This window comes from Bubalus bubalis, chromosome 2 (assembly GCF_019923935.1).
Source record: "Bubalus bubalis isolate 160015118507 breed Murrah chromosome 2, NDDB_SH_1, whole genome shotgun sequence".
In the NCBI taxonomy this organism is placed as follows: Eukaryota; Metazoa; Chordata; class Mammalia; order Artiodactyla; family Bovidae; genus Bubalus; species Bubalus bubalis.
Genome location: NC_059158.1, coordinates 35790382 through 35818169, shown reverse-complemented (window position 1 = coordinate 35818169; position 27788 = coordinate 35790382). Strand labels below are relative to the sequence as shown.

At 47.6% G+C, this 27788-nt stretch overlaps 1 protein-coding gene across 20 annotated transcripts in view; it reads right to left on the bottom strand.

The window, feature by feature from the left end:
* The window catches only part of TRERF1 (transcriptional regulating factor 1), a 210015-nt gene that overhangs the window by 73429 nt on the left and 108798 nt on the right, over nucleotides 1–27788 (bottom strand). Inside the window, exon 4 of one of the 20 annotated variants that reach the window (XM_044929961.1) lies at nucleotides 2954–3039. The exons of the other annotated variants lie outside the window; for them this stretch is intronic. The gene's annotated coding sequence lies outside the window, so the exon portion shown is untranslated. The remainder of the gene's footprint in view (nucleotides 1–2953; nucleotides 3040–27788) is intronic. 20 annotated transcript variants of the gene reach the window in all.

Below are 27788 nucleotides of genomic sequence, written 5' to 3'. Positions count from 1 at the left end.
TTCAGTTCAGTTGCTCAGTCATGTCCAACTCTTTGCGACCCCATGAACCGCAGGCCTCCCTGTCCATCACCAGCTCCCAGAGTCTATCCAAACTCATGTCCATAGAGTCGGTGATGCCATCCAACCATCTCATCCTCTGTCGTCCCCTTCTCCTCCTGCCTTCAATCTTTTCCAACAACAGGAATGGAAATCTTAGCTCTTTCCCACACGACCAATGAGCATGCACCCCGGGAAGGCTCTGTGACTTTCCAGGGACCAACAGGCAGCCAGCCATCAAGCAAGGCCAGACTATTTCCCTTGTCCTCACATGGCTGTCAGGGCCTCAACTCTCCTTCTGCACACAGTAGTAACTAACATTGCCTTACTGACCATTCTGCTGTTACAGTGATGGAGAGAATGAAGATTTAAGAGCCTTGTGAGGGAAAAGTCTAATATGAGACATGAACACTTTAAATGGCTATTGAGAGGCTCAAACCAAAGAGGAAGAGTCCCCATCGGCCACAAAGCAGTTGAAAAGAACTGCTCCCATCCCCCTGGGCCAGGAGCAGGGTGCAGCCGGGAGAGGGGAGAGGACAGAGGAGATAACTGTGGAGCTTCTGAAATGGGAAGCAGGGCCCAAGGAAGTGTAAAGAATTCCCTCCATGCCACCCACAAGAAATCAGAAATTGGCACAGATTTTTAAAAGAGGAGACCAGGAGTGGGGAGGAGAAAGAAATTGAGGAGGAAGAGGAGGAATTCAATCTGTAAATTTAATATAAGAACATCTAAGAAACAGGGTGGAGAGTAATCAATGCAGTGAGAAATCTTAGACTCCAGTCGCTTGAGGGCCACCCATCCTGTCAATGAGTTCTCCTGCATAAAGATGATGGTGACATTGTGGAAGATCTAATTTTCAGGTGAGATACATCCACGGCCAGGGAGGCCTAGAAGTTTCTCTGATGCAGTGAAAATCCCCATTCTCTCTCCAGACAGCTCTCCTCCTCTGTTGATGCCTCCCTCCTACCTCCATGGAAGTTGAGGCATAATTCACAGGACTAGAAGAGGGTCTGCCCAGACCATTATGGGAGACGTGTGGTCACTTTATCAGGCCTTCATGCTCTTGGGTATTCCAGAACACAGAAGCTGGACCATATAGCAGCTCAAACACTGAGAGTGTATCAGAGGACTCATGGTAGATCAACAGTGGATGGCAGACCTCCGTCCACTCTCCAACCTCCTCAGGACTCCTATGCCCTCGCTCACAACTCCATCCAGCTTGTCTTTCAGGTTTTCATATACTCCAAGCTCTTTCCTACCCCAGGGCCTTTGCACATGCTGGTCTATTTCAATAGGATGCTCTTGTCCTAGCTCCCCACTCACTAATGTCTAGTTAGCTTTCAGAGTACAGCTTCAGTGAGACGTCTTTGACTCTCCAGAAAAGCAAGTGTTGTAACAGCACTTATCACAGTTGCAATTAATTAATTATGTGATTAAGGAAAGGGCCTCGCCAATCAAGACAGTAATCTCTCTGAGAGCATGGGCAAGAGTCTGCTTTTTGCACCGTCATGTCCCATGGGTGAGCACAGCAGTTCTCAGTCCTGTCTGCACATCAAAACCACCTGAGGGAGCTTTAAAAAACACAAATACTTGGGTTTCACCAAAACCTATTAGACAACAGTGTTTCAAGTTTGCCAGAAGATGGTAACACGTGGCCGAGGCTGGGAACTGCTGACCTAAGGAGGCCGTGGGTGCTGGACCTCTGCCCTAGAGCCGTCTTGAAGTGGCCCAGGGAGTAAGTAACAGTAGGACCTTGCTCCCTTTCCTGGTGGATAAATGTATCATTTAAAGGTTGTTTTCCACCGCAGAGATTAAATTTGAGGAAATTCCGGAAGAGGGAAACAAAATCCTCATTGTTATAGAGGAATACTATTCCTTTCGCAAAGCACTCCCGCTGCAGCCCCCGCCCTGACACGCCTCTGCCCACTAACCCCAGTTTATCACCTTCATCCTCAGAGCCGCGGGATTAACCTGACATGTTCCTGAGATACACTTAACTCTCTGGGGTGATACCCCCTAATTTTAAAAATAAAGTCAGGTCCAGCTATACTATGCAGTAGAATGCAAAATTTCACAGGACATTTTATTAAAACAGAAGAATTCAAAGCCAGTTCGTGCCAGCACAGGCCTTTCAGGCCAAGCCCCAAGCTGCAGGTTGAGGTGCTTTGCTGAAACTCGCCCATGGGGCACAAGGGTGGGGGGACCTCACCCGGGGTGCGGGCGAGCCATCTGCAACTGATCTGGCCTTTCCAGGGCAAGCTGAGAGCAAGTCACCCCTATTCACTCAGCTCCCCTTACTAAAGAGAAAAAAGTGCTACGTGCTAAATGTTCTATGGTTCCCCCGTTCCCAAATACTTACGTTGAAATCTTAACCCCCAAATTGGTTAAGATTGGTAGGTGGGGGCTCTGGGAGGTGTTTAGGTCATGAAGGTGGGTGGGGGTCTCACGAGTGGGATTAGTGCCCTTATCAAAGAGACCCCACAAGCTCCTTCATTCCTCCTGCCACATGAGGACGTGGCGAGAAGACACGGGCAATGCACGGGACGGCAGGCCCTCACAGAAGGCGGCCATGCCGGCTCCTTGATCTTGGGCTTCCAGCCTCCAGAATCGTGCGACATAAACCTCTGCTGTTTATAGGCCACTCTCTGCGGTATTTCGTGGCAGCCCAAATGGACTAAGACAGTAAGATGAGTGAAAAAAATCCAACCTCTTAATCATACACACAGGAACAACGCCAATTCTCTGCTAGGTTTCACCAGCCCAACAAAAGCACTGTTTGACCAAGTCCCACATCCCACAGCCCTTGAGAACTGGACCATCACTTAACCCACTGTAGCACGAGCTCTCTTGAACGTGGCTCGAGCGCCCAGAGGGACCACCTGGAGAAGTTAAGGACAAAGCTTCACTTTGTACTCACTAGGTTGGCGACAACAACAAGTGTCGGTGAGGGTGTGGAGAAACTGGAGCCCTTCTGCATTTCCGGCAGGAATGGTGCAAGCTGCCCTAGAAAATAGTGCAGCTTAAAACCTTAAACACAGAGTTACCAATGACCCCTAGGAGCAGTCATTCTGCTCCTAGGTATAAACCCCAAAGAGCTGAAAACAAGTACTCAAACAAAAAATCATTCACGAATGTTCAAAGCAGCTCTGTTCTGTTCACAACAGCCACAAAAATGGAAATGACCCAAATGCTCCATCAACTGACTAACAGATAAATCTGGTACCTACATACAATGGAATATTATCCAGCCATCAAAAGAATGAAGTTCTGATACATGCTCCAACATGAATGACTTGAAAACATTAAGTGGAAAAAGACACAAAAGATCACATATTGAATGGTTCGTTTTATCTGAAATACCCACCGGCGAGTCCATGGAGACAGAAAGCAGACCCGTGGTTTCCAGGGGCTGGGGCTGGGGGGTGAATGAGGGGTGCTGCTTAAGGGGTATGGGGCTCCCTTGTGGGGTGATGAAAATGCTCTGGAAGCAGACAGAGGTGGTGGGTGCACAACACTGAGCATGCGCGGAACGCCACTGCCCTCTATCCTTTAAAAGGGCCAGCGGTTAATTTTATGCTATGTCAATTTTACCTCGATTAAAAACAACAATAAACTAAGCTTCCAGGGCCCCACCACGAGAGGCTCTGACTCAGCAGCTGTGGGCTGGGCCCAGGGACCTGCTTTTCCAAAGAACATCTGAGTGTTTCTGATCGGGGTAGGGGTTGTCTCAGGCATGGCCTGAACGTCAGGGCTGATGTGTGTAAATTGTGCCTTTTTTAAAAAAAATGTTTTAAATTTTATACTGGAGTATAGCCAATTAACAATGTTGTGATAGTTTCAGGCCTACAGCAAAGGGACTCAGCCACACATATACATGTATCCATTCTTCCCCAAACTCCCCTCCCATCCAGGCTGCCACATAACATTGAGCAGGGTTCTCTGTGCTATATAGTAAGTCCTTGTAAGTTACCCATTTTAAATATAGCAGCGTGTGTATGTTGATCCCAAACTCCCTAACCATCCCTTACTCCCATCCTTCCCACCTGGCAAGCATAAGTTCTTTTCTAAGGTCATGAGTCTGTTTCTATTCTGTAAATAGGTTCATTTGTATCATTTCTTTTTAGATTGCACATATAAGGGATGTCATTAGATATTTCTCCTCCTCTGTCTGACTACCTTCACTGGGTATGGCACTCTCTAGGTCCAACTGATGCCTTTTCTTTAGATGGATCAGCAATACCTGCTGTTATTTCCCAAGGGCCCAGTATGGACCAGGCAGACACTGGGCTTGGTGCTTTCAAGTAGAGTATCTCAGAATCACACTGCAAGGTGGGAATGGTCACTGTTTCATTTTGTAGATGAGGAAACAGAGGCTCAGAGAAGTTAAGTAAGTTGTCCAGGGCGCAAAGCTGAGTAACAGCAGATTCACACCAATATCCGTCTGACAGACTATATTTTTCCCATCACTTAAACTACACCACTGTGTCTTTTAACAACCCCTTCCAGGTGGCAGACATGCATTTCTGTGTTTATAGACTCTTCAGGTTAGAGACTTAGTTCATCTTACTAAAACTGTGGTTGGCATCTCCTGGGAATTCACTAGAAATGCAGACTCTCGGTCCTCACCCCAGCTTTGCTGAATCAGACTCTGCTCTCCCCAGATGACTCGTGTGACACTAAAGTGTGAGCCACGCAGGTTTCTCTAGAGCTGTGCTATCCAGGATGGTAGCCACTAGCCTGCTGAAGTGGTTACTGAAATGAAAATTAACTAAAATGAAATAAACTTTAAAAACTCAGTCCTTTGGTTGCGCCAGCCACATTTGAAGTGCCCCATGGCCGCATGTGGCCGGTGGTTACCTCTGGGCAGCCCAAAATAGAACGTCTTCATCAGTGCTGCTCTGAGCAGGGTATCCTCTGGGCTGGATAATTCCTTCTTGGGGGCGGGGCTTCCAGCACATGGTAGAGTAGTAGTTTGCAACCTGGGAAGATTTTGCCCCTCAAGGGAATGGCAATGTCTGCAGACATTAATTGGTCGTCAAAGCTGGCGGTTCTACTGGCAACATATGGGCAGAGGCCAGGGATGCTCTTAAACCCCCTACATCCTACAGGGCACAGGACAGCACAACAAAGAATCATCTGGTCCAGAGCATCAGTGGTGTCAAGGTGAAAAACCTCACTGTAGAATAATCAAAAACATGTGCTCGGCACTGCCTGGTGGTCCATTGGTTAAGAATCCACCTGCCAATGCAGAGGACACAGGTTTGATCCCCAGTCCAGGAAGATTCCACATGCCTTGGGGCAACCAAGCCCACGCACGATAACTATGGTGCCTGGGCTCTACAGCTTGGGCACAGCAACGAAGCACCAGCGCGGCCAAAAATAAATAAATAATTTAAAAAAAAAAGGCATGGCCATCCTCAGTAAAACTGGAGGCAGGAGACTCACGACACCAAAGTGTTCGCCCCCCTCCTTTGCCAAATTCAGAATCCAAGAAGAGTATCTATTTTCTCAGAGTGCAGAGTAAGGAGTCCTACTTTCCAGAATAATCGACGAACTCGTTACTAAAACGAAATCCCTACACTTCAAATCCCAAGGGCTGGGAAAGGAAGACACTCATCTTTGATGTTTGGAATGCCTGATAAATTCCACAAGAAAGAGCAGTCTGTCTGTTTGCCCGGTGTAGACATAGCATTCGTTCATTTGTTTATCCACTTATTTACATAAAGGTTATTTTCTGATCACCCATCAAGTGTCAGGTACCTTTCTCATGCTAGAAGCAGAGCATCCAATAAAATGAGCCAGGTCCTTGCCCTTGCAGAGCTGGCATTCTAGCGGAGGAGCCCAACAGGACCCAAGCAAACAAATACACCAGCAATGAAACGGAGGTGATCAGTGCTTCGAAGGAGAGGAGGGCAGAGGAGTGATGGGGATGGGTATCTGAGGTCATCTATCTGAAGTGCCCAGGGCACCTGAAAAGGTGACATCTGACAGAGATCTGAATGAACTGAGACTGTACCCGGTAATTCGAGGTGAGACGAGAGTCCTAGGCACAGGGAACAGTGGCTCCTGAGTTCCTTGGTGAAATGAACTTGTTGGAGCTGGAAAAGTTTGGCGGGTGAGGTCAGCGAAGCAGGCGGGAGCCAGGACATGAGGCTAGGAGCCCACTGGACCTCTCTGAGCACAAGAGAGGTGGGGCTTGATTAGTTTTTCACATAGAGAATACACTATAGGAGAATAAGAGTGGAAGAGACCAGACCTGTGGTCTATTTGCCTGCTACAGGCTTCCAGGCAAGAGATGGTGATGACTTATTATTAGTTAATTGATTAATGAAAGGTGGCATTAGCAGTAAAGAACCTGGCCTGCCAATGCAGGAGACACAAGAGACTCGGGTTTGATCCCTGGGTAGAGAAGATCCCCTGGAGTAGGAAATGATAACCCATTTCAGTATTCTTGCTGGAAAATTTCATGAACAGAGGAGCCCGACGGGCTACAGTCCACGGGGTTGCAGAGTCAGATGCAACAGAGCAACTGAGCACATACAATTAATAAAATCATTAATATTAACACTAGCTCTCTACTTGGCCGATGCTATTAATACTCTATCTCGGATATGACAGCATCATGTTCAAGCTACATCTGTGGGGAAATGCATTCTGAGTTCCAAATGATCAACTAGAAACCTTTTCTATTCACGTGGGTTTTCAGTTGGGGATTGTGTGACCTGGGAGAAGACAGTAAGAAAGGGACTTGGGGGCTAGGGCACATTAGCAGGAGGAAAAGAGGGCGTATTCCCCAATCAGTCCCTTTCTCCAGAACTGTCAGAGCAGAGGTGACTGAGAGGGGCCTTCATATCCTAATTCTTCTAAGGGTTGTTGGGTAGCAGGTGGTTGAGAACCCGCCATTCCACTACAGGCAGAACAGAAGGGAGAGGACCGGTTCTCCTGAAGGAGGGCGCTGCAGCTGTGCTGGAAGGAGGGTATGGAGTGTTTCCCGAAAGCAGGGGAGCCTCTATTTCTGGGGTTTCTGAAGTTCTACGGCATCACAGGGTCAGGGAAAAAGCCACAGAGTAGGCAGAGTTAGGGCAAGGGAACGCAGCTGTGCTGGTCACTAACTGCACAGCGCTAGGCGTGCCATCCACCTCCCTGATCCTCTGAAAAAGGAAACGACACCCCTGCCCCTCGGAGTGGTTACGAAGGGTCGAGTCAGATGATGCCCGAGCCAAGAGCGACGACAGCTTCCAGTCCACGTGCCGAGATCTGGACACGCGCGCCCTCTGGAGCAGGGGCGCCATCCTCCACCGCACACGGCTCTGGGCTGGACACACGCTCGGGTGGTTCAGCTTTACATGTGAAAAGGTGCTTCCCTGTCATTAGTTTCTTTATTCAACACACATTCCCTGGGTCTTGGTGCCAGGAGTGGTTGGAGACGTGAGAACAGGTTGTTCTTTTCCCTGGGGACCTTGTGACTGCTTTCCAGGTGGTTTGCATGCCTTTAGACTAAACCCACCAGCCTGCTGGGGCCTGGTCTACATGCAGCCTGCAGTGCCAACCTTAGCGGGGGGGTGGTCAGTGCCCTCTCTCCTCTCCAGACTGGCAGGCCATCCTGGTCATTTCTGCTGGAGCAGAAAAGGATGGTGAGAAAAAGGCAGGGCTGGCCTTGGCAGAGGGAAACCGGGAGAAGCAGTGGTTCAGCAAGGCCTTCCTTCCAGCCCCCACTTCCAGCCCCCCGTGGATATGGCTCCAGAGGGGTCAGGAGGCCAGGACACCCTCTCTCCCCCCTGCTTGCCTAGGGCACAGCATCTCCCTGGCGTTTCCCAAGGAACGTGTTCAAGAGAAGGCCCCAGCTCTGAGTCATCTGCAGCAGAGAGGAGACCTTGTAAAAATAACTCCAAGGATGAGGCTCCTCCTGCAGTCACATTATTCACCATACAAAGAACAAAAAAGCTGAGCAGGAAGCAGAGGAGGAAAAGTGTCGTTCACATCAGTTTTCTTCACATGACAAGCAGCCAGGGACTCGCTTGCTAAGCCCCACCGCACTCTCTCCCCGCAGAGTGATTACATAAGCCGGAGAGAGGGGCTTCTTTGCAACCTTCTGACTCTGCCACCCATCCCTCTTCCTCTCTCCCCTCCAAATCTGAGGCTGTGTGCCCCAGAGAATCCTCATGGAAATATGACGGAGCAGCTGGGCTGTGCTCAGGAAAGGCCCTGGGGAGGTGTCCGTTGAGCTGAGGCCCGGATGGCCGAGCAGTGAAGATCTGAGTGGAGGATGCTGAGCAGCCAACGGGGGCAACTGAAGCGAGGCCCCTTGGCAGGGATCAGTGTGCACACAGCAGGACAGAGCAGAGAAGGGGTGTGGGAGGGGAGGTCCCCATCATGTAGGGTATGGGTCCTCAACCCACAGCACCTTCGTCCTCCAGAGGAGATCTGACAACGTCTGGAGACATATTCGGTTGTCACAACTAGGGAGTGCTATTGGCATCTGGTGAGTAGAGGCCAGGGAGGCTGCTAAGTATTTTTGAACACAGAGGACCGCCCCTCTCAACACAGAATTACTAGGCTCAAATGTCAGTAGTGCTGGGGCTGAGAAGCCCACTATAGGGTTTCGCAGGTCACCATAAGGATTTCTTGTGCACACAGACACACATGGGTGCCTGTGACTGCCCGAGTGTGGTCCTTCCACATGCCCGTCCATCACAGGCGTGTCCGGGGTATGTGTGTGGAGATAAAAAAAAAAAAAAAGAGGAAGCCAAGTTCAGTTCTCAGAACGCAGGAGCCAAGGCGGAGGCAAAGAGCTGGGATAAGTTTCCTCCAACCTCAACTGGAGGGAAAACGCAAGAAACAAAGACAGAGGAGGTTGATCACAGAGAGGCATGGAGGCTATGGCCAAGCAAACGCCGGCCATGGGAGCTGCGTTCAAGCAGCTGATGTCCCTGGAGACTCGAGAGAGGCCCCTGGGTAAGGGGAGAGGGCCACCCTGTCCTAGTGAAGGGGCTAAGGGCTGCAGAATGTGACGCATCTGATGAGTGTGGAGGGCACACAGGCTGAGCCAGTGTGTAGACAACCCAGGACTCAAGAACGACATCCCTAGAAAAAACAGCCAAGGGCTGAAGAGAAGGAACTCAGGTGGGTGTGAAACAGGAGGAGGGAGGGCCCCCGGACCCAACCACTTGATACCTGGAAGAGGCAAATGAGGAACCAAGAGGGACCCAGCCAATCAAGGGCGTTTCAGTACGACCTTGAACTTGGTTAGGATGGCGGCATGGGTTGCTCTCTCTGCTCTGTTGGTGGCAGGGGCACCTGGAAGTCAGGCCACCTTAGCTGGTGGTCAACACAGACAGCACTTCGGGGTGCAAGTGGTTTCATTTCTCCTCAAAGTCTAGCAAGCCCACAGGGGAGTGGCCGAGATGACCGACGCCTGTGACACGAAGTTAACCCCAGGCACACCCCTCCTCCTCACCCTATTGATAAATCTCGATGATTCATCCAGAGAGGCTGGTCCCGCCTCAGCGGAAGAAGAATTGAGATGAGGTTCTCATCACTTAGAAATGAGAAGAATTTCTCAGCAGAGAAGCAGGCTGGAACCCTTCCACAGTCGCTATGTAAAGACGCCTTTCTCCTCTGAGGGAGGGTGAGCAGCACAGGCTGCCTCAGAGGGACTTGTTCGGACCGAGTTGCCAACGGCATCCTTGGGCCCACGTGCGTGCACACGAGCGGGCGGACGCCCCGTCACCACTCAGACTGACTCTCTCTGCCTCTCTAGTTTCAAAACAGCATTTATTCTTCTCTGCCTAGAAAGCATGCTCACTGTGAAAGTTTTAAACATATACAAAAGAGAAAGAAAAGCCACTCATCATCCTTGTGAGAATATTTACCCCCCCCTTTTTTTTTGACTAAATTTTTAAGACATGATGGTTGAGATCATATTGTATATATAATTTTACATCCTGTTTCTAACATAAATATATGGCCATGTTATTATTCGCCTTCATCACTGAAATAACCCATTGAAAAGATGGTGTATTCTTTCATGTTATAAGAAGCAGAGGCCCAGATCCTCTGAGGGCTTAATTCACCTCCTGCGTGTACTTTAAAGGGTTGAGCATTGAATATAGGAACTGTCCCCATATTCTGACCACTTACGATGTGTGCCATGGCTGGCGGCTGTGGAGATTAGGTGTGGGGGTGGCTTAATATATTGTCACAAGCAAAATGCATTCCCTTTCTCCAGACTTGGGACTTCTGTGCTTCACTGGGCTGGGGTGAGTCATACTGCTTCTCACAGAAACCACGGACTCACCCTCCTCACTCAGTTGAGGGCAGTTGCAGGTCCCATCTAGGCACAGGGAATGGAGAAAACGTGGGTTAGGTCCTGAGACACAAGGAAAAGCGGACAATGGAAAAGCTCTGGAATGGTCACCAGGTGGAGAGATGAGCAAGGGTTGGTCAACCACAGCCTGCAGGCCAATCAACCACCTGTTTATGTAAATAAAGCTTTACTAAAACACAGCCACACCCATTCATTCCAACAGTGTCCATGGCTGCTTCTGGCCACCAGAGGCAGAGTTGGGCAGTTGTGATGGAGACCACATGGCCCACAAGCCTGAAATATTTACCACTTGGCTCTTTAAGACAAAGTTTGTCGGCCCCTGTGTTTGGAGGCCAGCCATTCTCCAAAATGTGTGTTTCCCCCTTATTTAGCTAGGAGTTGTCACTGAGAGGCTGCTGCTCAGCCCAGACCTACACCTCCCAGCTCCTCCTGTGTCAGGATGGGACCCGTAACTAGTTCTCACCGATGGAATGTGGGCTAAGAGATCTCGGTCATTCTGGGGCCAAGATGGTTAAGAAGTGAGTGAGCCTTCAACACCTTCTTTCTTCCCTTTTACCTGAGCACAGGATGCTCCTCGGCCCTGCCGCCGTGTCTCTCAACCTTTTTCATCACTATTGCCCTTGTAAGCGGTCTTTTTAGGCACTTTTTTCGTAGTTTCTTCCTCTGTGGCATTTTAATGCACTGTGTATCTGTTTATGGAGCACATGTATGTCTATGATTTATGTATCAAAATGAAGGATTTTTTTGTTTTTTAGCCCCAAGAACTAATTTTGCCCCCATTGAGAATATATTCTCTTATGGCAGCAATCCACAACCGTTTTGGCAGCAGGAACAGGTTTTGTGGAAGTCAATTTTTCCATGGATCAGGGTAGGGGGTAGTTTTGGGGATGATCCAACTGTATTACTCCATCTATTGTGCACTTTATTTCTATACGATTACCTCACCTCCATCTCAGATCATCAGACATCAGATCCTGGAGGTTAGGGATCCCTGCTCTAAAGTACAGCAGAGTCATAAGGTGGAAGATGCCTGGGTCCCTGCATCACTTTGTGGAAGAAGGCCAGTCATGTCATAACACTCCATTTGACTGTTGGAGCTGTGAGAAACAACGTTAATCATGGTAAGCCCCTGAAAATTAGGAGATGATTATGGCAACTAACATTGCCTTAACAATGGTAGTACGAGATCTACACTTGATAGTTAAAACAAAGTAAGAATTGGATAGACATGTTTATAATACAAGGAATTCATAAATCCTAAAAGAGGTAAATTTAGGATTGAAAATGCCTAATTTAGATGGTGGACAACAAATTAACTGTATTCATTTATAGTCTCATCATCTATACACAACATCACCAAGACGAGAGTGAAGTAATTTTAAACAACAAAGGAAACATGTAAGGGCTACTGGAAAAGAGACTGGGAAAACAGATAGAGTATGCAAGATTAGAAACTGATATTGCAGCCACAGGGAGCCTGAACCTGGACTCAGATGCTGAGAGTTCATCAGCCTGGCAGAATGGCCAAGGGGCTCATGACTCAAAGATGCCGGGGCAATGGAGGGCAGGAATCAAGTGTGAGGCTAAAAAGCGGGGGGATTATATAAAACCTGAAGTCAGAACAGTGGAGCCACTGGTACCCATGGGGCAGATAGATACCTACTCCCCCAAGCACAAAAATTTTTTTAAAAAAGAAAGGAATTTCCTTCTCTAAAGAAACTAAATGGACACAAAGAAGAGATGAGATCCAGGAAGCAGCAGAGCTAACCTAGTATAATAGTACAGGAAAGTCCCAAATGTCAACTGTGTAGCAGGCCTAGACAGCAACCATGTCAAACTTGAGGAAGATGGAGAACTCTGGGAGGAAGGGAGAATAGATAAAATACCCACCTGGCTAGGGAGTCTGAGAGGGGGACAAAAAAAAAAGGGATATGATAATAGCAAATGGTGGGGAGGAAAAAAAGAAGGCAATGACATACTCGAGAAACTATAAAGCTATATATATAAAGGAAATTCATAATATTGACTGCAAAGAGAGTAACAGATCAGGCATAGGATCACACACTTAAATGCCGTCAGGGTCAGGCAAATACATAAATGAACACAGCAGGCTAGGAGTCTGAGCGCTTGCCTCCCCCGTCTGAGTAGAGGGACTGCAGCAAGCTGGAAGGAGGCAGGCATATTCTAAAGGAGACAGTGCTGCCATATGGAAAGTCAGACAAGATACTACAGCCTTTAAAACAGTATCCCAAACTCTGTATCTTTTATGGAAGCTCTCCCGACTTTTAGAATGTCAACTGAATTTTTTTTGTTTGGAATCACTAGGCAAACTAAACGTGTATGTCGGAGAGTAGACTGCCACGACTTGTTTCCACGCTCACAATAATACAAGCTCTATCCATTGATTGTTCAGTCTTTAGGGTCAACCTACAGACAGAGCACATTTTTTTTCTGGCAGTTAGAAAATAAAGATGTAAATGTTATCACCCTTAACAATGTAAAAGTAAAAACAGAGATGACAGAAATTAGGAAGTTGGAAGGCAGTTGGGGTAAGGACACTAATATCTTCATCTTACTGTTCAAGGGAATCAAGAGATACTGCTGTTAATCAGCAAGAAATATGATAGTGAAAATATTACTTATAAAGCTAACCAAATAGAGGAACTATAAATAACGCTGCAGCTATGCCGTGAGGATGTGGGGAGGGGAGGTAGAAGCGTGGTATAAGTGAGTTGAGTCGTCATCAGAACAGGAAGTAAGCAGATAATTTCTAAAATAGGAGTAAAACTAAAGCACATTATTTTTAAACATGGAGGTAAATGTCAGAAAAAAATAAATGAAAGAGTTAAAAGAAGTTGCCCCAAGGGAGAGGTACAGGTTAAGAAGGAAAGAAGCCGGGAGACTTTTCATTTTTATTATAGAATCTTTTCAACGTGCACCCCACTGCCCCAAACCCCCAAAACCCTCTGTAAGAAAATGAAACAGATCAATTGACAAGTTGATAACCAGACCAGACAACTAAGCCTACAAGGCTGACTCTCAGTAATATGATGAAAAATGAAAGTGAAAGTGTTAGTCACTCTGTCCTGTCTAACTGTGACCCCTTGGACTATAGACCACCAGGCTCCTCCAGGGAATTTTTCAGGCAAGAATACTGGAGTGGGTTGCCATTCCTTTTTCCAGGGGATCGTCCCCATCCAGGTATCAAACCCAGGTCTCCCACAATGCAGGCAGATCCTTTACCATCTGAGCCACCAGGGAAGCCCGGACAGCACAGTGGAGGGACCCAAAGGCCACCCTCAGGAGCTGGAACTTTACCTCTGGAACAGGACGTGGCCCAAAATTTCAGAACAGGTGATGTGCCTGAAGCAGTACAGGAATGATATGGGTGGGAAATGAACCCATGTCAAAGCAAGAGGAGGTGGGGATGCACACAAGGAAGGGACTTGGCTCCTAGTAGGTGTTACTATCTGTGGAAGGATGAGATGTCAGGAGGGACTGAGTGATATAAGTAAGCACATAGCTTGTCTTTTAAGACTCATCAGTCATCTCTTTTGTAAAAATTTTCTTGACCAAACTCTGCCTTTTCTTGGTATTGAGAATATTAACCCCCAACTAAGCATGGAACACTTCATGGAACTCAAGTTTCCTATTATTATTGTATGAATCCCTTGAATGCAAGGATGGTGACCTACTCATCTCTGTATCTTCAGGTCTTTACTGTGGGTCTGATTCATAGTTAAGTGCTCAAAAATAAGTACTCCACTGGATAGATAGGTGACTGTATGTATGTATGTATGTATGTATGTATGGGCTTCCCTGGTGGTTCAGACTGTAAAGAATCCTCCTGCAACACGAGAGACCTGAGTTCGATCCCTGGGTTGGGAAGATCCCCTGGAGAAGGTCATGGCAACCTACTCCAGTATTCTTGCCTGGAGAATCCCCACGGACAGAGGAGCCTGGCAGGCTACAGTCCACAGGGTCACAAAGAGTCAGACACAACTGAGCGACTAAACACAGCACAGTATGTATGAGTGTACAGATAGATGGATGGATGGATGGACGGATGGATGGATGGACGGATGGGGTATGGATGGAGTGACGGGCATCTACAGTACAAAGAATGAAAGAACAGAATCAATGGGCTCTGGTGCCTGGATGCTTCCCAGAATGTGCTGGGCTTGATGCCTCTTTAGGAAAGTAGAATATTATAACATTATTGCTTTATCACTCTGCAAATATTCCCCAGCTTGCAAGGGCACGTTTGGTTAGTAACAGATCGTGCAACAAATTAGACACAGGAAACAAACCAGGATGACAGAAAGGCGGGTGGGGCCCAGGGCAAGAACCAGCAACCAAAGCATCGTCTCACATACTGTTTAGGAGGAAAGGGTCAGACAGGTTGGCCTGCTTTACTTGAAAGGTTTGGTCACTCCATTCTTCAAAGTCCATCTCAAGAGGATGACAAGGAGCAAGGGCTTCACAGGGCTGTTTCCCCATCACACACCAACATCCCATCTATTACCACAAGCTGATTTCTAACTCATGGCCTTGGCAAAAACCACAGAAAGCAAAACACTGCTCTTGCCTTAGGTTCCAGAATAACACCAGCTGTTGGAATTAAGCAGCCAGGCTAGTAGCCTAATGATGACTAAGAAGAACTTCCTTCCAAAAGCACCATGAGTAGGTAAGGGATTTTTGGGTCCTTGGACAATAAAACACCACTTCCAGTTAATGGGAGGGCTGCCCTAAGTATCATAATCCTACTGACCAGTTATAAAAGTACAGCATCTCATATCAGTGGATCAAAAATTGATTTTGAGATTCTAGCTATCCAACTCTCCAACTATTTTAAGACATTTAAGAATTGCTTGATACCATAAAATGACTGCAAGAAAGGGAAGGGGGTGAAATCTGATAAAGACTTAGGACCAGCAGGACAGATGTGTGTGTGTGTGTGTGTGTGTGTGTGCGTGTGTGTGTGTCTGTGTCTGTGTGTGTGTGCACGTACACACCAAGGTGCTTCAGTCCTGTCTGACTCTTTTCAACCCTACGTGTGGACCTGTAGCTCTCCAGGCTCTTCTATCCATGCCCTCCTCTAGGTGATTCTCCCAACTCAGGGATTGAACCTGCATCTCTTACATCTCCTGCATTGGCAGGCGGGTTCTTTACCACTGGCACCACCTGGGAAGCCCAGGACAGAGATGAGTGTCCTCTGCCTTTCCCTCCAGCAGGTAGGAAAGCAGAATATGTCTGCCGTCTCCTAGTCTCAGAGTGAGGAACGGCCAGTGACTCCCTGCATCTGTACCTGTGCACACCCCAAAGTGATACTGGAGTGATGTATCACCTCAAAGTGATTTCAGCAACAAATCCTCCAAGAACCCAGAGGAGCAGCTGGGGCAGGTGCCTTTATCTCTATTTTTAAAAATCATTAATTTTATATTTGGTGGCACTGGGTCTTCATTGCTGCTCTTGGGCTTTCTCCAGCTGTGGCGAGTGGGGGCTACTCTTCGCTGTGGTGCACGGGCTCTAGGTGTGTGGGCTTCAGTTGTTACGGCTCGTGGGCTCTAGAGCGCAGCTGTGGCCCCTGGACTCAGTGGCCCCGAGGCGTGTGGAATCTTTTCAGACCAGAGATCGAACTAGAGTCCCCTGCACTGGCAAGTGGATTTTCATCCACTGGACTACCGAGAAAGTCCCCTTTATTTCTATTTTACAGATGGGAAAATTAAAGCACATATATCTGTGTAAGCAACTTGCTACAGGCTCTCAGAGAGGAGTCACTGGCCCAGACTGGTCTAGAACACTGGTCTCCTGATGACTTGAATGCAGGACAGTGACCTTCTCATTTTTGGATCCCCTGATCCTAGCACAGAGCCTGGACCTGGTCCACAGTAACTGTTTAATAAATGTTTACTGAATAGAAGACTCCCAGTGCCAAACTATTACATGAACCTCTGTCTGGGCTCGATTTCTTTATCTGTAAAACGAGAATAATAGTGTTCTTCTCATATGGTTAATGGGAGGATCAAATGTATTCACACAAGTAAAAGTTTTTTATAACACTTCCTGGCACATGGTTGGTACTCTTTAATAATGCTTGCAAGGAGATCCAACTAGTCCATTCTGAAGGAGATCAGCCCTGGGATTTCTTTGGAAGGAATGATGCTAAAGCTGAAACTCCAGTACTTTGGCCACCTCATGCGAAGAGTTGATTCATTGGAAAAGACTCTGATGCTGGGAGGGATTGGGGGCAGGAGGAGAAGGGGACGACAGAGGATGAGATGGCTGGATGGCATCACTGACTCGATGGACATGAGTCTGAGTGAACTCCGGGAGTTGGTGATGGACAGGGAGGCCTGACGTGCTGTGATTCATGGGTCGCAAAAGAGTCGGACACGACTGAGTGACTGATCTGATCTGATCTGATCTGATCATTATTATTGTTGATATTATGTCTGCTATGAAGAAAAGAGAATGAGGCGATATGAGAGAGAACAGCACAATGAGGGATGTGCTACCTTAACTAGGGTGGTGGGGAGGGGCGACACTGGAGAAAGACCCAAATGAAGAGTCAGGTGTAGAGGATCTGGGGGAGGGCAGGACAAAGGCGGGGAGATGCAAGGAGATTAGGTATGTCGGAGGAGCAGAAGGAAGTGGCATTTTTGTGCTGATCACAATCCAGCTTGGTTTTTACATTCTAATGAACATCCTTAACTTTAAGGAGAAAATGTCGAATTACCCATCTGAACAGACAGCCCACGGTAGACACTCCTAAAGGCCACTCTGAAGGTTTGATCACAGTATCTCAAATAGGTCTGAAGATCTCACTTTGCTGAGTTTAAGAAAACTCTCTTCAACACTGTTCACACATTTCTGAAACACATCTAATTTCTAGCTGTTGAACCAATGGCTGCGGGGGAACGGAGGCTCCAAGTCCCTCCCCATCCTGGAAGTCCCCAGCTGAAGCTCTGAATGCAGCTTCCCAGCATCCACCCCCGTGGCCCCACTCCCCAAGCAAGTCTCACCAAGAGCAAATCTGGGAACTGGCAGAGGAAGCAGGCAAGTCAGTACAGTAAGCACCTCAGAGAAACACAAACTGCAAGCAAAACCACGGAGGCGACCCTGTCCTGCGTCATTTGAGGCTGCTCTGTGCTATTATTCCCTGGTGGCTCCAATGGTAATGAATCTGCCTGCAATGCAGGAGACCCAGGTTCAATCCCTGCATTGGGAAGATCCCCTGGAGAAGGGAATGGAATGACTAGCCACTCCAGTATTCTTGCCTGGAGAATTCCATGGACAGAGGAGCCTGGTGGGCTACAGTCCATGGGGTCACTAAGGCTCGGACACGACTGAGCAACTAACGCTTATGCTATTATCACAGGAAGCCTGAGTTGAACCAAGTCATGCGGGTCCTTTTAAGTCCTGGTCCCACTTGTCTTGTTCTGACTTCTGAGGCTCAATGGTAAAGGATTTGGACAGGAAGAGCCCCTCCTCTTATTCACTGGCCCTAGTGGGCAACACTGCCGCCCTGAGGCCAGCTGTTAGTGGCAGAGATCAGCAGCCATGCCTGTCCACGTCACATTCATACCCCTCATGACATCCACCCTCTGGCTCCTCAACAGACAGCTGCATTCCAGGTTGGTAACTCTGGGTCTCGGGCGGGGCTGCCTCTTCACCAGCACCAACCTTGAATCCCCACTGTGGGTGAGCAACCCCTGGAGAACTGTCCATGGTCACCTTGCCCTGCTTCTGAAGGACCTGGGGACCATGCCCGGAACTGAGGCAGCAGCCCATCACCCAGGCAAATAAAGACATACAGGATACCCTAGAAGGATACCCAAAGTTCAGGTAATTCTGGAAGCACATCACAAAGACAAAAGGCTGGTAAACATTACTGTTTAAAACATTAGCTGGGACTTCCCTGGTGGCCCAGTGGTTAAGCATCTGACTGCCAATGCAGGGGACATGGGTTAAAGATTCCACATGCCATGGGGCAACTAAGCCTGAGTGCTGCAACTACCAAGCCCATGCTCTAGAGCCCCTGCTCGGCAACAAGAGAAGCCACTGCAGTGAGAAGCCTGTGCACTGCAATTGGAGAGTAACCCCTGCTCCCCACGACCAGAGAAAGCTAGGGTGCAGCAGCAAAGACCCAACACAGCACCCCCCAACCAAAAACTTATCAGCTAGATATATAAACAGACAAAAAGGGCAAACGAAATGTCAACAAAATTTAAAAAACAATTTGTTATATGCATATTAGTTTCCTTAATATATAAAGAGAGCTTAAAAATCAAGAAAATGATAAACACTCAAGGAAAAAAATGGGTTACATGCAATCCATGAAAGAAAAATACAAATGGCATAATATATGAAGACCTGTCAAACTCTGGAGAAATCAATAAAATCAATCTACTAAACCGGAAAAGATTTTCATATCCTGCTGCAGTGTTGGCAAGAATGCAGAGGAAACAGGCATGTTCATACGCTGATGGTAAGTTGAGTAATATCCATCCAAGCTTTGATGTGCAAGCGTTTGAGTCAGGGATCTATCCCACAGGATGTTCACATTATATACCCAAATAAACATGCTGAAAGACACCCAGCATCAACAAGAGGGTGGAGCACATTCACGTACGGCTAGTGGGGATGCAAATCAGTGTCATATTTATGAAGAGAAATTGAGCAATATGCAGCGAAAACACCTTTAAATTTTACATATCCTTTGACCCAGAAAGTCTACTTAACAGAAATTCACTCTTAGGAGGTGATCATAATGTGACTAAAGGTTTATCTATAAAGATGCTTATATGCTATTTTTAATGGACAGGCGAAGGGGGCAAAATATAAAATGTATAAAATGTTAAGACTGGATAAATAGATGATATAGACACAGTGGAATTCTAGGAAGTGAGTCCAAATTATGCCACTGGTCTTCTGGTTTTTAAAAAATTGTAGATGAAAAACATGTGTTGATCTCCTTTTCCTTCTAAGACTCCACTAAAATGATAGTAAAGGAATTGCTTTAATTGTGTAAACCTAAAACATTGAAAAGAAGGGGAAAGAGGCAATCACAGGGACAGTCCCTTCTGACCTCCGCCTCCCCCTTCCCCTGAGCACTGCCAGAGTTAGAAATGGAGAATTTGTTCCCAAAGAAGGAACATGTGTCACTGACCACTCTCTTCCTGAACAGTCAAGAGATGGTCTAAACCAGGTGAGTCCTCTTTACAAAGAAGAGGCCCAGTGAAGCGTGGGTGGGATGAGGTTTGGGGGCTGAGCCCAGGGAAGCTCAGTCTACTCCGAATTTTCCTCAGATCTCCACACAGAGAGAACAACAGCTCAGAAAACAGACGATCCAGGACTGGATTCTCTCAGCTGGTCAAGGCTCCCTTACCTCCTCGGGCTACAGATGATACTGAAAGTGAGCGAGACCACATGTGGGAGGGGGTGTCGAGCAGGAGCATCCCTCCTCGGCCTTACAGGCAGGGGACAGTCCCAACTCCCCAGTGGGCGGGATGGTCCTGGCTAAAGGCAAGCGGACAGCTCTTGTTACTTTTCTAGGTCTTCCTCTCCATCGCCATGAATGTGACCCCTGTAAATGTGCTCAAACGGCTCTCACTGTACTTGGGGCCTGTCTGAGGAAGACTCTTCCACTGGCTTTTCTAAGACAGACAACATGTATTTTCTTGTTGCAGAAATTAATTCTTTCTAAGAATTCCAGAAGGCTGCGTTCTGGCCTTTAAGATCCAGGTCAGGAAGGGAAAATGGTTGCAGTGGGATAAGAAGAGGGTCTTCCATGGAGCCCCTGGCTCAGTGATCCTACATCTTTGTGCCACACTGAGAGCAAAGGACAGGAAACAGGTCTGCTTTTATGGATCTGTTGTGTTTCCAGTTAAAAATAGATAGACAACCAACACAATATTGTAAAGCAATTATCCTTCAGTTAAAAATAAATGAATTAAAAATATATATATATACCTACAGTGACTTCTCTGGTGGTCGGTGGCTAAGACTGCTCCCAATGCAGGGGGCATGGGTTCAATTATCCTACATACCATGCAGTACAGACAATAACAAATAAGTTAATTAATTAAAAGAGTGTGCGTGCATGTGTGTGTGTATGTGTGTGTGTGTGTATGTGTTAGTCACTCAGTTGTGTCCAACTCTTTGCAACCCCATGATCTGTAGCCCGCCAGGCTCCTCTGTCCATGGAATTCTCTAGGCAAGAATACTGGAGTGGGTTGCCATTTCCTCCTCCAGGGGATCTTCCCGACCCAGGGATTGAACCCAGGTCTCCTGCATTGCAGGCAGATTCTTTACCATCTGAGCCACCAGGGAAGCCCCAATTAAAAGAGTGTGCAATTCTAAAAACAAAAAAATAGACCTTACAAATATATATACATAGAGAGAAAGAAAGCACCCCTGATGTTCCAGGGACTACTGGAAAGCAAACAAATTGGTCCTTGCCCCCAAGGAGATCCTAGTAAGAAATGGGGTTGGAGGTTCATATAAAAGTCAGGTGAGGGAGCACCAGAATGAACCGATCTCTCACAGCCCAGCACAGAAGCGTTCACTCATCACCTCGGGGCTTGTTCCTTTATAATGACCAGTCCTACCATTGGCTGGTGTTAACTCAGACGGGTCCTGATTCAAAGGAAAGGAAAATGTATCTTAATTTTCACAAGCTTATTTCATGTTCTGCTTTTATCATCCTTGGGGTCCCCATAAACTGGGGAGCTAGGTTCAGGCAATATTTTGGGGGTGCTCATGACTGCTTGTCAGTGTTTAAGGACATATATGTTACCATCCTCCTGGTGAGCTGTGAATGGGGCGCTGGAGGGGATGTTTTCAAGTTCTTGGAACGTGGTTCTCTCAGGTACCGGCCTCCTCTACTGCTGCTCACCTGGCTGGACGGGGACCTGCAGCAGCCACGTGAGAGCCAGCAGCGGCCCTCCACTCCGTGAAAAAAGTCCTTCCCGCCAGAGAGCAGGCCTGGGTCCCTGAGCAAAGATGCAGGGTTCTTACCACTGGTAAGTAAAATCCAACTCAATCCAACTGGCACAAGGGGCGGAAAAAACCCACAAGATCCAAAGGCGGCCCCCCGCTACTGACTTCAGCCTCCATGCGAGGAAAATACAGGAGTCTCCAAGGGCCACACGGGCCCCTCCAGTGCTTACTTAACGTGAAGAGGAAATTGCCCCACAGACATCCACCAACGGATGCAGAGAATAGAGGCCAAGGGTGGTGACGAATCCCAACGGCCAGATCCGACCACCTCCCGGCCACAAGGAAATGGAAAATTTCAGGGATACAGCAAATTCATTTTTTCTTTTCGGTTGGCAGTCCGAGATGGGCTTTCAGTTGGGGCCACTAAAAAGACAAACAAAACAGCTATACAGATGCATGTAGCTCACGGGGTGTGTAAGTGTGTGTGTGTGTGTGTGTGCATACTCAGAGGGGCACATACACATGCATACATATGAACAGGTGTGTGATACACAAATCAAGGAGCCCCAAGGGCATAAATATGGAAATCTAAAAGTAAAACAAAGAAAACTTCGGAAAGGTGAGTGGAACCCAACGATTTCAAGGTGGTTGAGTCGTGGGGGGTTACAGCAAGCCTCAGAGAGCCCAGGAGACCTGCCGGCAGCAACCACTGGACCCACTCATTCCTTCCAGAACAGTGATCTCAGCAACTTCCACCATTACTACCCCCTTTCAAATTTTAAAGCTAGTCAAGTCCCAACTCTAATATTCTCAACAATTATATTATCTAACGCTATTATACAGGCCCATCTCATCCATCAAATCTCATTACAAGAAGAATTGCTTGGATGGGCCAAGTCATGGTGATGTCTAGCTCTGGCTAGGAAAAAAAAATCTCTCTGTGAATGAATCCTGGGCGGCAAGTCCTTTATCTCGGTCTGATCGTGTAGAGTGGTCCCTCTCTGTGCTGAGAATCGCTGGCTCTGCACCGGCAGCAGGACAGACCTGAGATGCGCCAGTGGAGAAGGTCATGACTCTGCTGATGGCCTCAACTCCCTCATGGGGAAAGGGATTAAAGCTTGAGACCCCACCCACGTAAGGCCACCACACACCACAGGCCCAGGGGCACCGGAAGTGGAAAGGTAAAGGGGAGATCCCTCTGGTATTTCCAAGCTGTGCGTGATCCACCTGGCCATGATAGCTGCAGGACAGCAAGAGGCCATGTGGGAACCCGCGGGACACATCGTCGGGGGCAGGAAGGGGCACTGGGGTTCCAATCTGATGGAAGTTGGCGAGATGCTTCTACCTCTGGAGTCTTAACACCCAAAATGATGTGAATCTGACACTTTAGTGTAGGACTTGCTGGATTGTTTATAGGCTCCATGGCTCACAGGCCATGGAAATGAATACAATGAACACAACCGTTGTGACTTCTGTACAGCCAAATTAAGCACTGATGGGGTCAGCTGGGAGGAGTAAAAGCAGAGAGGACAGGGGCTTCCCTGGTGGCTCAGTGGCAAAGAATCCACCTGCCAATACAGGAGACACGGATTTGATCCCTAATCCGAGAGGGTCCCATATGCCTCGGAGCAACTTAAACCCAGGCACCACAGCTACTGAAGCCCGAGTACCCTAGGGCCCATGCTCTGAAACAAGTGAAGTCACCGCAGTGAAAAGCCTGAGCACTACAACTAGAGAATAGTCCCTGCTCGCCACAACTAGAGAAAAGCCTGTGTAGCAACAAAGACCAGCACAGCCAAAAATAAATAAATATATAGAATTATTTAAAAAAAAAAAGAAAGCAGAGGGGACAGGGTTGGGCAGGGTGGGGAGATGGGTACCAGGATCCAGAACTCTTGGTTCACCTGGCAGTGAGAACTCGGAGCCCAGAAGCTCTGCTCCCAAGTAGTTGGGGGCCAGCACCAGGTAGGGACTCCTTGATCATAGCAGGAGCTCGAGGCAGGGCAGCCCCCTGCTAACAAGTCACTGGCACGGGTAAGAATGGTAATAACAGCTAACAACGCAACATCACTCACAGTGGACCAGCACCCCTAGGTGCTTTACGCACACTGAGTCAATTCTCAACCACAGCTCTATTGCATACGTATTATTTTGCCCATTTTACAGATGAGGAAACTGAGGCACTAGGAGTTTAAACGAGCAGATTTGAACACAGGAAATGTGGATTCAGAGCCAGTGCGCACTCGGGATAGCAGAGTCCATGCTTCCACACAGTTCTGGATTACACAGTCAACAGGAGCATGCATGGGGAACACCATTTATCGAATGCCAGCGAGCAAGATCTCCAGGTACTTTCACATGCTTTAACTCTGTAATTCTCTCTTCTCCACTCTTCCCCAACTTCCCTGACAGCCTGGTTACCTGATCCAACTCCAAGTCACCCATCACTTCCTCAAGGAAACTCTGGTCCCTCTGCACTAGGTTATTCACTGGTAAGGCTCCCTCTACTCAGTCTCTTATCACTGTCCATGGCTCTACACTATTTGGTTGGACAGTAAAGAATCTGCCTGCAATGCAGGAGACCCTCATTCGATCCCTGAGTTGGGAAGACCCCCTGGAGAAGGGAATGGTTACCCATTCCAGTATTCTTGCCTGGACAATTCCATGGACAGAGAAGAGTCAGACACAATGGAGCGACTAAGACTCTCACTTAAAGGTTTCTCTCCCTGGCTCCAGGCCCAGCATTGCTCAGTAGAATTCTCTGCTATAGTGGAAACATCTGATGTTTGTGCTGATAGCGGTAGCTCTGGCCACGCATGGCTGCCGAGCACCTGAAATCGGGTTAAGGGCTGAGATCCTACTTCCTGAACCAGAGGCATCACCATCACCTCGCAGCTAAAAAGTAGTCTCAGGTTTCACCCCAGACCTCCTGAATCAGAATCTGCCTTTTAATAAGATTCTCACATGATTTACATGCACGTGAAAGCTTGAGAGACCCTGCTCTTACAGTATTAGAGGGAGAACAAGGAACTGCATTTAAATCAGCTGGTTTCCATTTTTTGGATCAAAGGCATCTGACTCACTGGTGTGAGTGAGTGGCAGGGCCAAATGACTCAAAGCAGCAAGAGCCGTGGATCTACTGAGCATCTACTAGAGAGCCGCCTCTACTGGGCATCGTGGGGTAAGGAGAGTCACCATGGAGCACAGATATAGGAAAGGGGAGAAGCTAGGGGTCAGGGGAACCAGTGTTCTGACAAGGCTGGGATTCTGTGAGGCCATGAGAAGAAAAACTGTTCTGGGCCACAGGGGTGTGAATAGAGGGTGTGTCCACGCACAAACACAGAGGCAAGGAATTCAAAATGGCGCTAAAGGGGTATCAACCTCTGAGCTACTATCAGAAGCTCAGTGTTCTAAGTTAAATGCATCTGTTCATTAAAATGGAGTTTACAAAGAAGTTAACAAGCTCTACTATTAAGTTTTGAAAACCAGCTGTCCTGCTTCTGAGAATCACGGGCTGGAAATGAGAGCAAGGTGGATCCACAATGATGCTACTTTGCCTCCCCTCTTCCTGTGCACCCTTCCTGCCTAGCCGGCTTTCAGCTGGCTTTCTCTGAATCCAGCCTACACACTGACTTCGGTGGTGATCAGCCACGGGGCTGGAACGGGACCTAAAAGATGTCCTTCCATACTATAACACGCAGGTACTCAAACTCCATTCACACACAGGAAACTACACAGGAGCATCTGGGTTTTTTGTAGTGATGATTCATCGTATATTTGTTTTTATTTTTTTCTTTTTTCACCGCTAGTCTATGCCCAATGGCTGGCTGGATAACCCTCCAACCATTCCTCACCCTTCTTGTCCACTTCCGCTATCAAGGCTGGAAAAGCTTACTCATCCCCTCACCAGCCTCCCTTGCAGCTCAGGGCGACCACATCACACTCCTGGAAGTGACAAGACTAAGAAGCCAAAACACCACAGAGGGCGAAGCAGAGAAACTGAAAAAACTCCTATCTTTGACGTCACTGTTGAACTGCCAGATCAACACCAGACAACCACTGTATTCACCCCAGATTCTTGTTTTATGAGATGTGTTACTCAGGCCACTATTCGTTTGCTTTTTTTCTGCTTACAGCCAAAAGCATGCCTGTGGTCGTTTCCTATCCCCAACTCCTCTCACCTGACTTGCTTCGCCTCTTTGCTCACTTACTATTTCCATCTAGCTCCTGCACCAGCCCCCAGACTGCTCCAATTTCCCTTCTTCTTTTCCTATTCACATCCTCCTCTCACAGCTCATAATATAACAGTAGGCTCAGATGCCCAACTCCCATTTTCATTTTTTTGGAATATTTATTTAGTTTTGGCTGCATCAGGTTTTTGTGGCCACGCGCAAGATCTTTCTCATGGCTTGAGGGTTCACTAGTGTGGCACACAGGTTTAGCTGCCCCAAGGCGTGCAGATCTAAGTTCCCAGACCAGGGATCGAACCTGTGACCCCTGCACTGGAAGGTGGATCCTTAACCACTGGACCACCAGGCAAGTCCCCAACCTCTATTTTGGAAAGGTCAAGTCTGAATACCCAATCTTTGGTCCTCATGTAGCAACCCTTCTGATCCCTGGAAACGATCTTAGCTACAAATTTTACCCAACGTTGTAAGAACAATGAGCAAATTCCATTATGATGTTTCTTTACTTCTTGGATTACTGTTATGAGCTAATAAAAACATGTAAGGATATTTTTCAAATGTATTTAAATTGAGCAAATCTCGAATTTCATAGCAGGTATGCAGACTCGGCCAGCCATCCAGGCTGACACAACAACCAAGAGAGAAGGCTTGAATAGGGAACTACTCTTGCGAGCAGATGTGTACACATAAACAGTTTATGAACTAGCTCAGGGCTCTTTCTAGCGCAGACTGATGTAAGCTACCTGGCTGGGCCCCGCAGCCTCCCTCTGGCACTTAATTGGATATGTGATTAGGAAAAATATATTTTAATCTTGATTAAGCTTAAGATTTCCATCTTTCAGTTTACCACTTAATATATGTTCAAACCGACATGTTTCCTGCAACTATGGACATGCCTTGGCCTCCTTTAGGTGATGAAGTGCTGAAAGACAGGAACCGAGTCCAAATGGCACTGTGTCCTTCCACATGGCACCCACCCCGGGGCCAGGTCTGATCCCATCCCCAAAAACAACAGCAACCAAGTCAAAATTAGAAATTCTATGGCAGTTGCCAGTCACAACCAAACAGCCATTTCTTACCTGTACACGCTACAGAAATGAGTCACATTTTCAGGGCTCCTTCATCTCAAGAATGATTCACAATTTTTTGTGACTCAGACACACCACCCCATTCCTGCTCCATCTCAGAAGGAGTGTGGAGTGAAAACGTCAAGGGATGGACACGTACTTCAAAAGGACCTTAGGGGGCAGGCAGGCAGACCAGAGAGGGATGGGGGTTCACCGGGACCATCAGACAAGATGGAGCGCGTTCCCCAATGACAATGCTCAATTTGCCCAAGCAGGAAACTTGCCGTCATGTTCAACCTCTATTCATCAGCGCCCAGACAGATCTATTTGTTCTTTTATAAGTGGTATTCCCCCCACCTTCAGCTTTGTTTCTTCTTCACATATTGCATATAAACTTCAGATGGGTCACCTTTCCCCAACCACGAAAATGAGCAAAAAAGAAAACTCTCTTATCAGATCACATTAAATGAACATTCTGAAGAATCTCCTGAAATGATAGATTTCTTTCTGGAACATTCTCTGACCAGTACCTCATTCCTTCATAACATGGCCGGCTGACTGCTTTTATGTGCTGAGCACTTGGGTATGGGTGCTGGGAAATCATTCAGAACCAATTGCCCCGAGGCCCCTGTGGGTTCTGAGGTGCTGAGGGCCCATCAGCGGTGACCGGCTCCTAAGCAGTGCCCCGCTTGTGGGCAGGAGTGAACCCAGCCCAGCGGCTTCCCCTCATATCCTTCCGGATTTGGATATGGGACTTTTATGACCCCAAATCATTTACCAGCAGAGGAAGAGAGTAGAAAGAACAAGATGCTTTATAGATACAGAGCTCTGGGTATTAACACAGCTTTGGGCAACCCCAGGCACCTTATTTAATTTCTCTAAGCCTCATTTTCTCAACTGTAAGTTAACACTTGCCGTGCAGGGCTGTTTTGAGAATTACAGCGAGTGCGGGAAGTTTCTGGCCCAGAGGGGATGGGCAATACTTGTCAATTACTGATAATTGTCATCCTCATCACCAAAGTGAGAACACTCCAGAAACTCACCTATGTGATGCAGAATCACGTTAGTACAGAACCTGCCTGGTCTGTGTGTGCAGACAGTCAGGGTTTTCATTCTCTGGCATGTCTGTGGGTCTGTTTAGATTCTAAGGCCCTAGGGATGGAAGAGGGGTGAGGACAGGGCAAGGTCTGGACAACACAGCAGAAGAAAGCACGTTCCCTTTGGAAA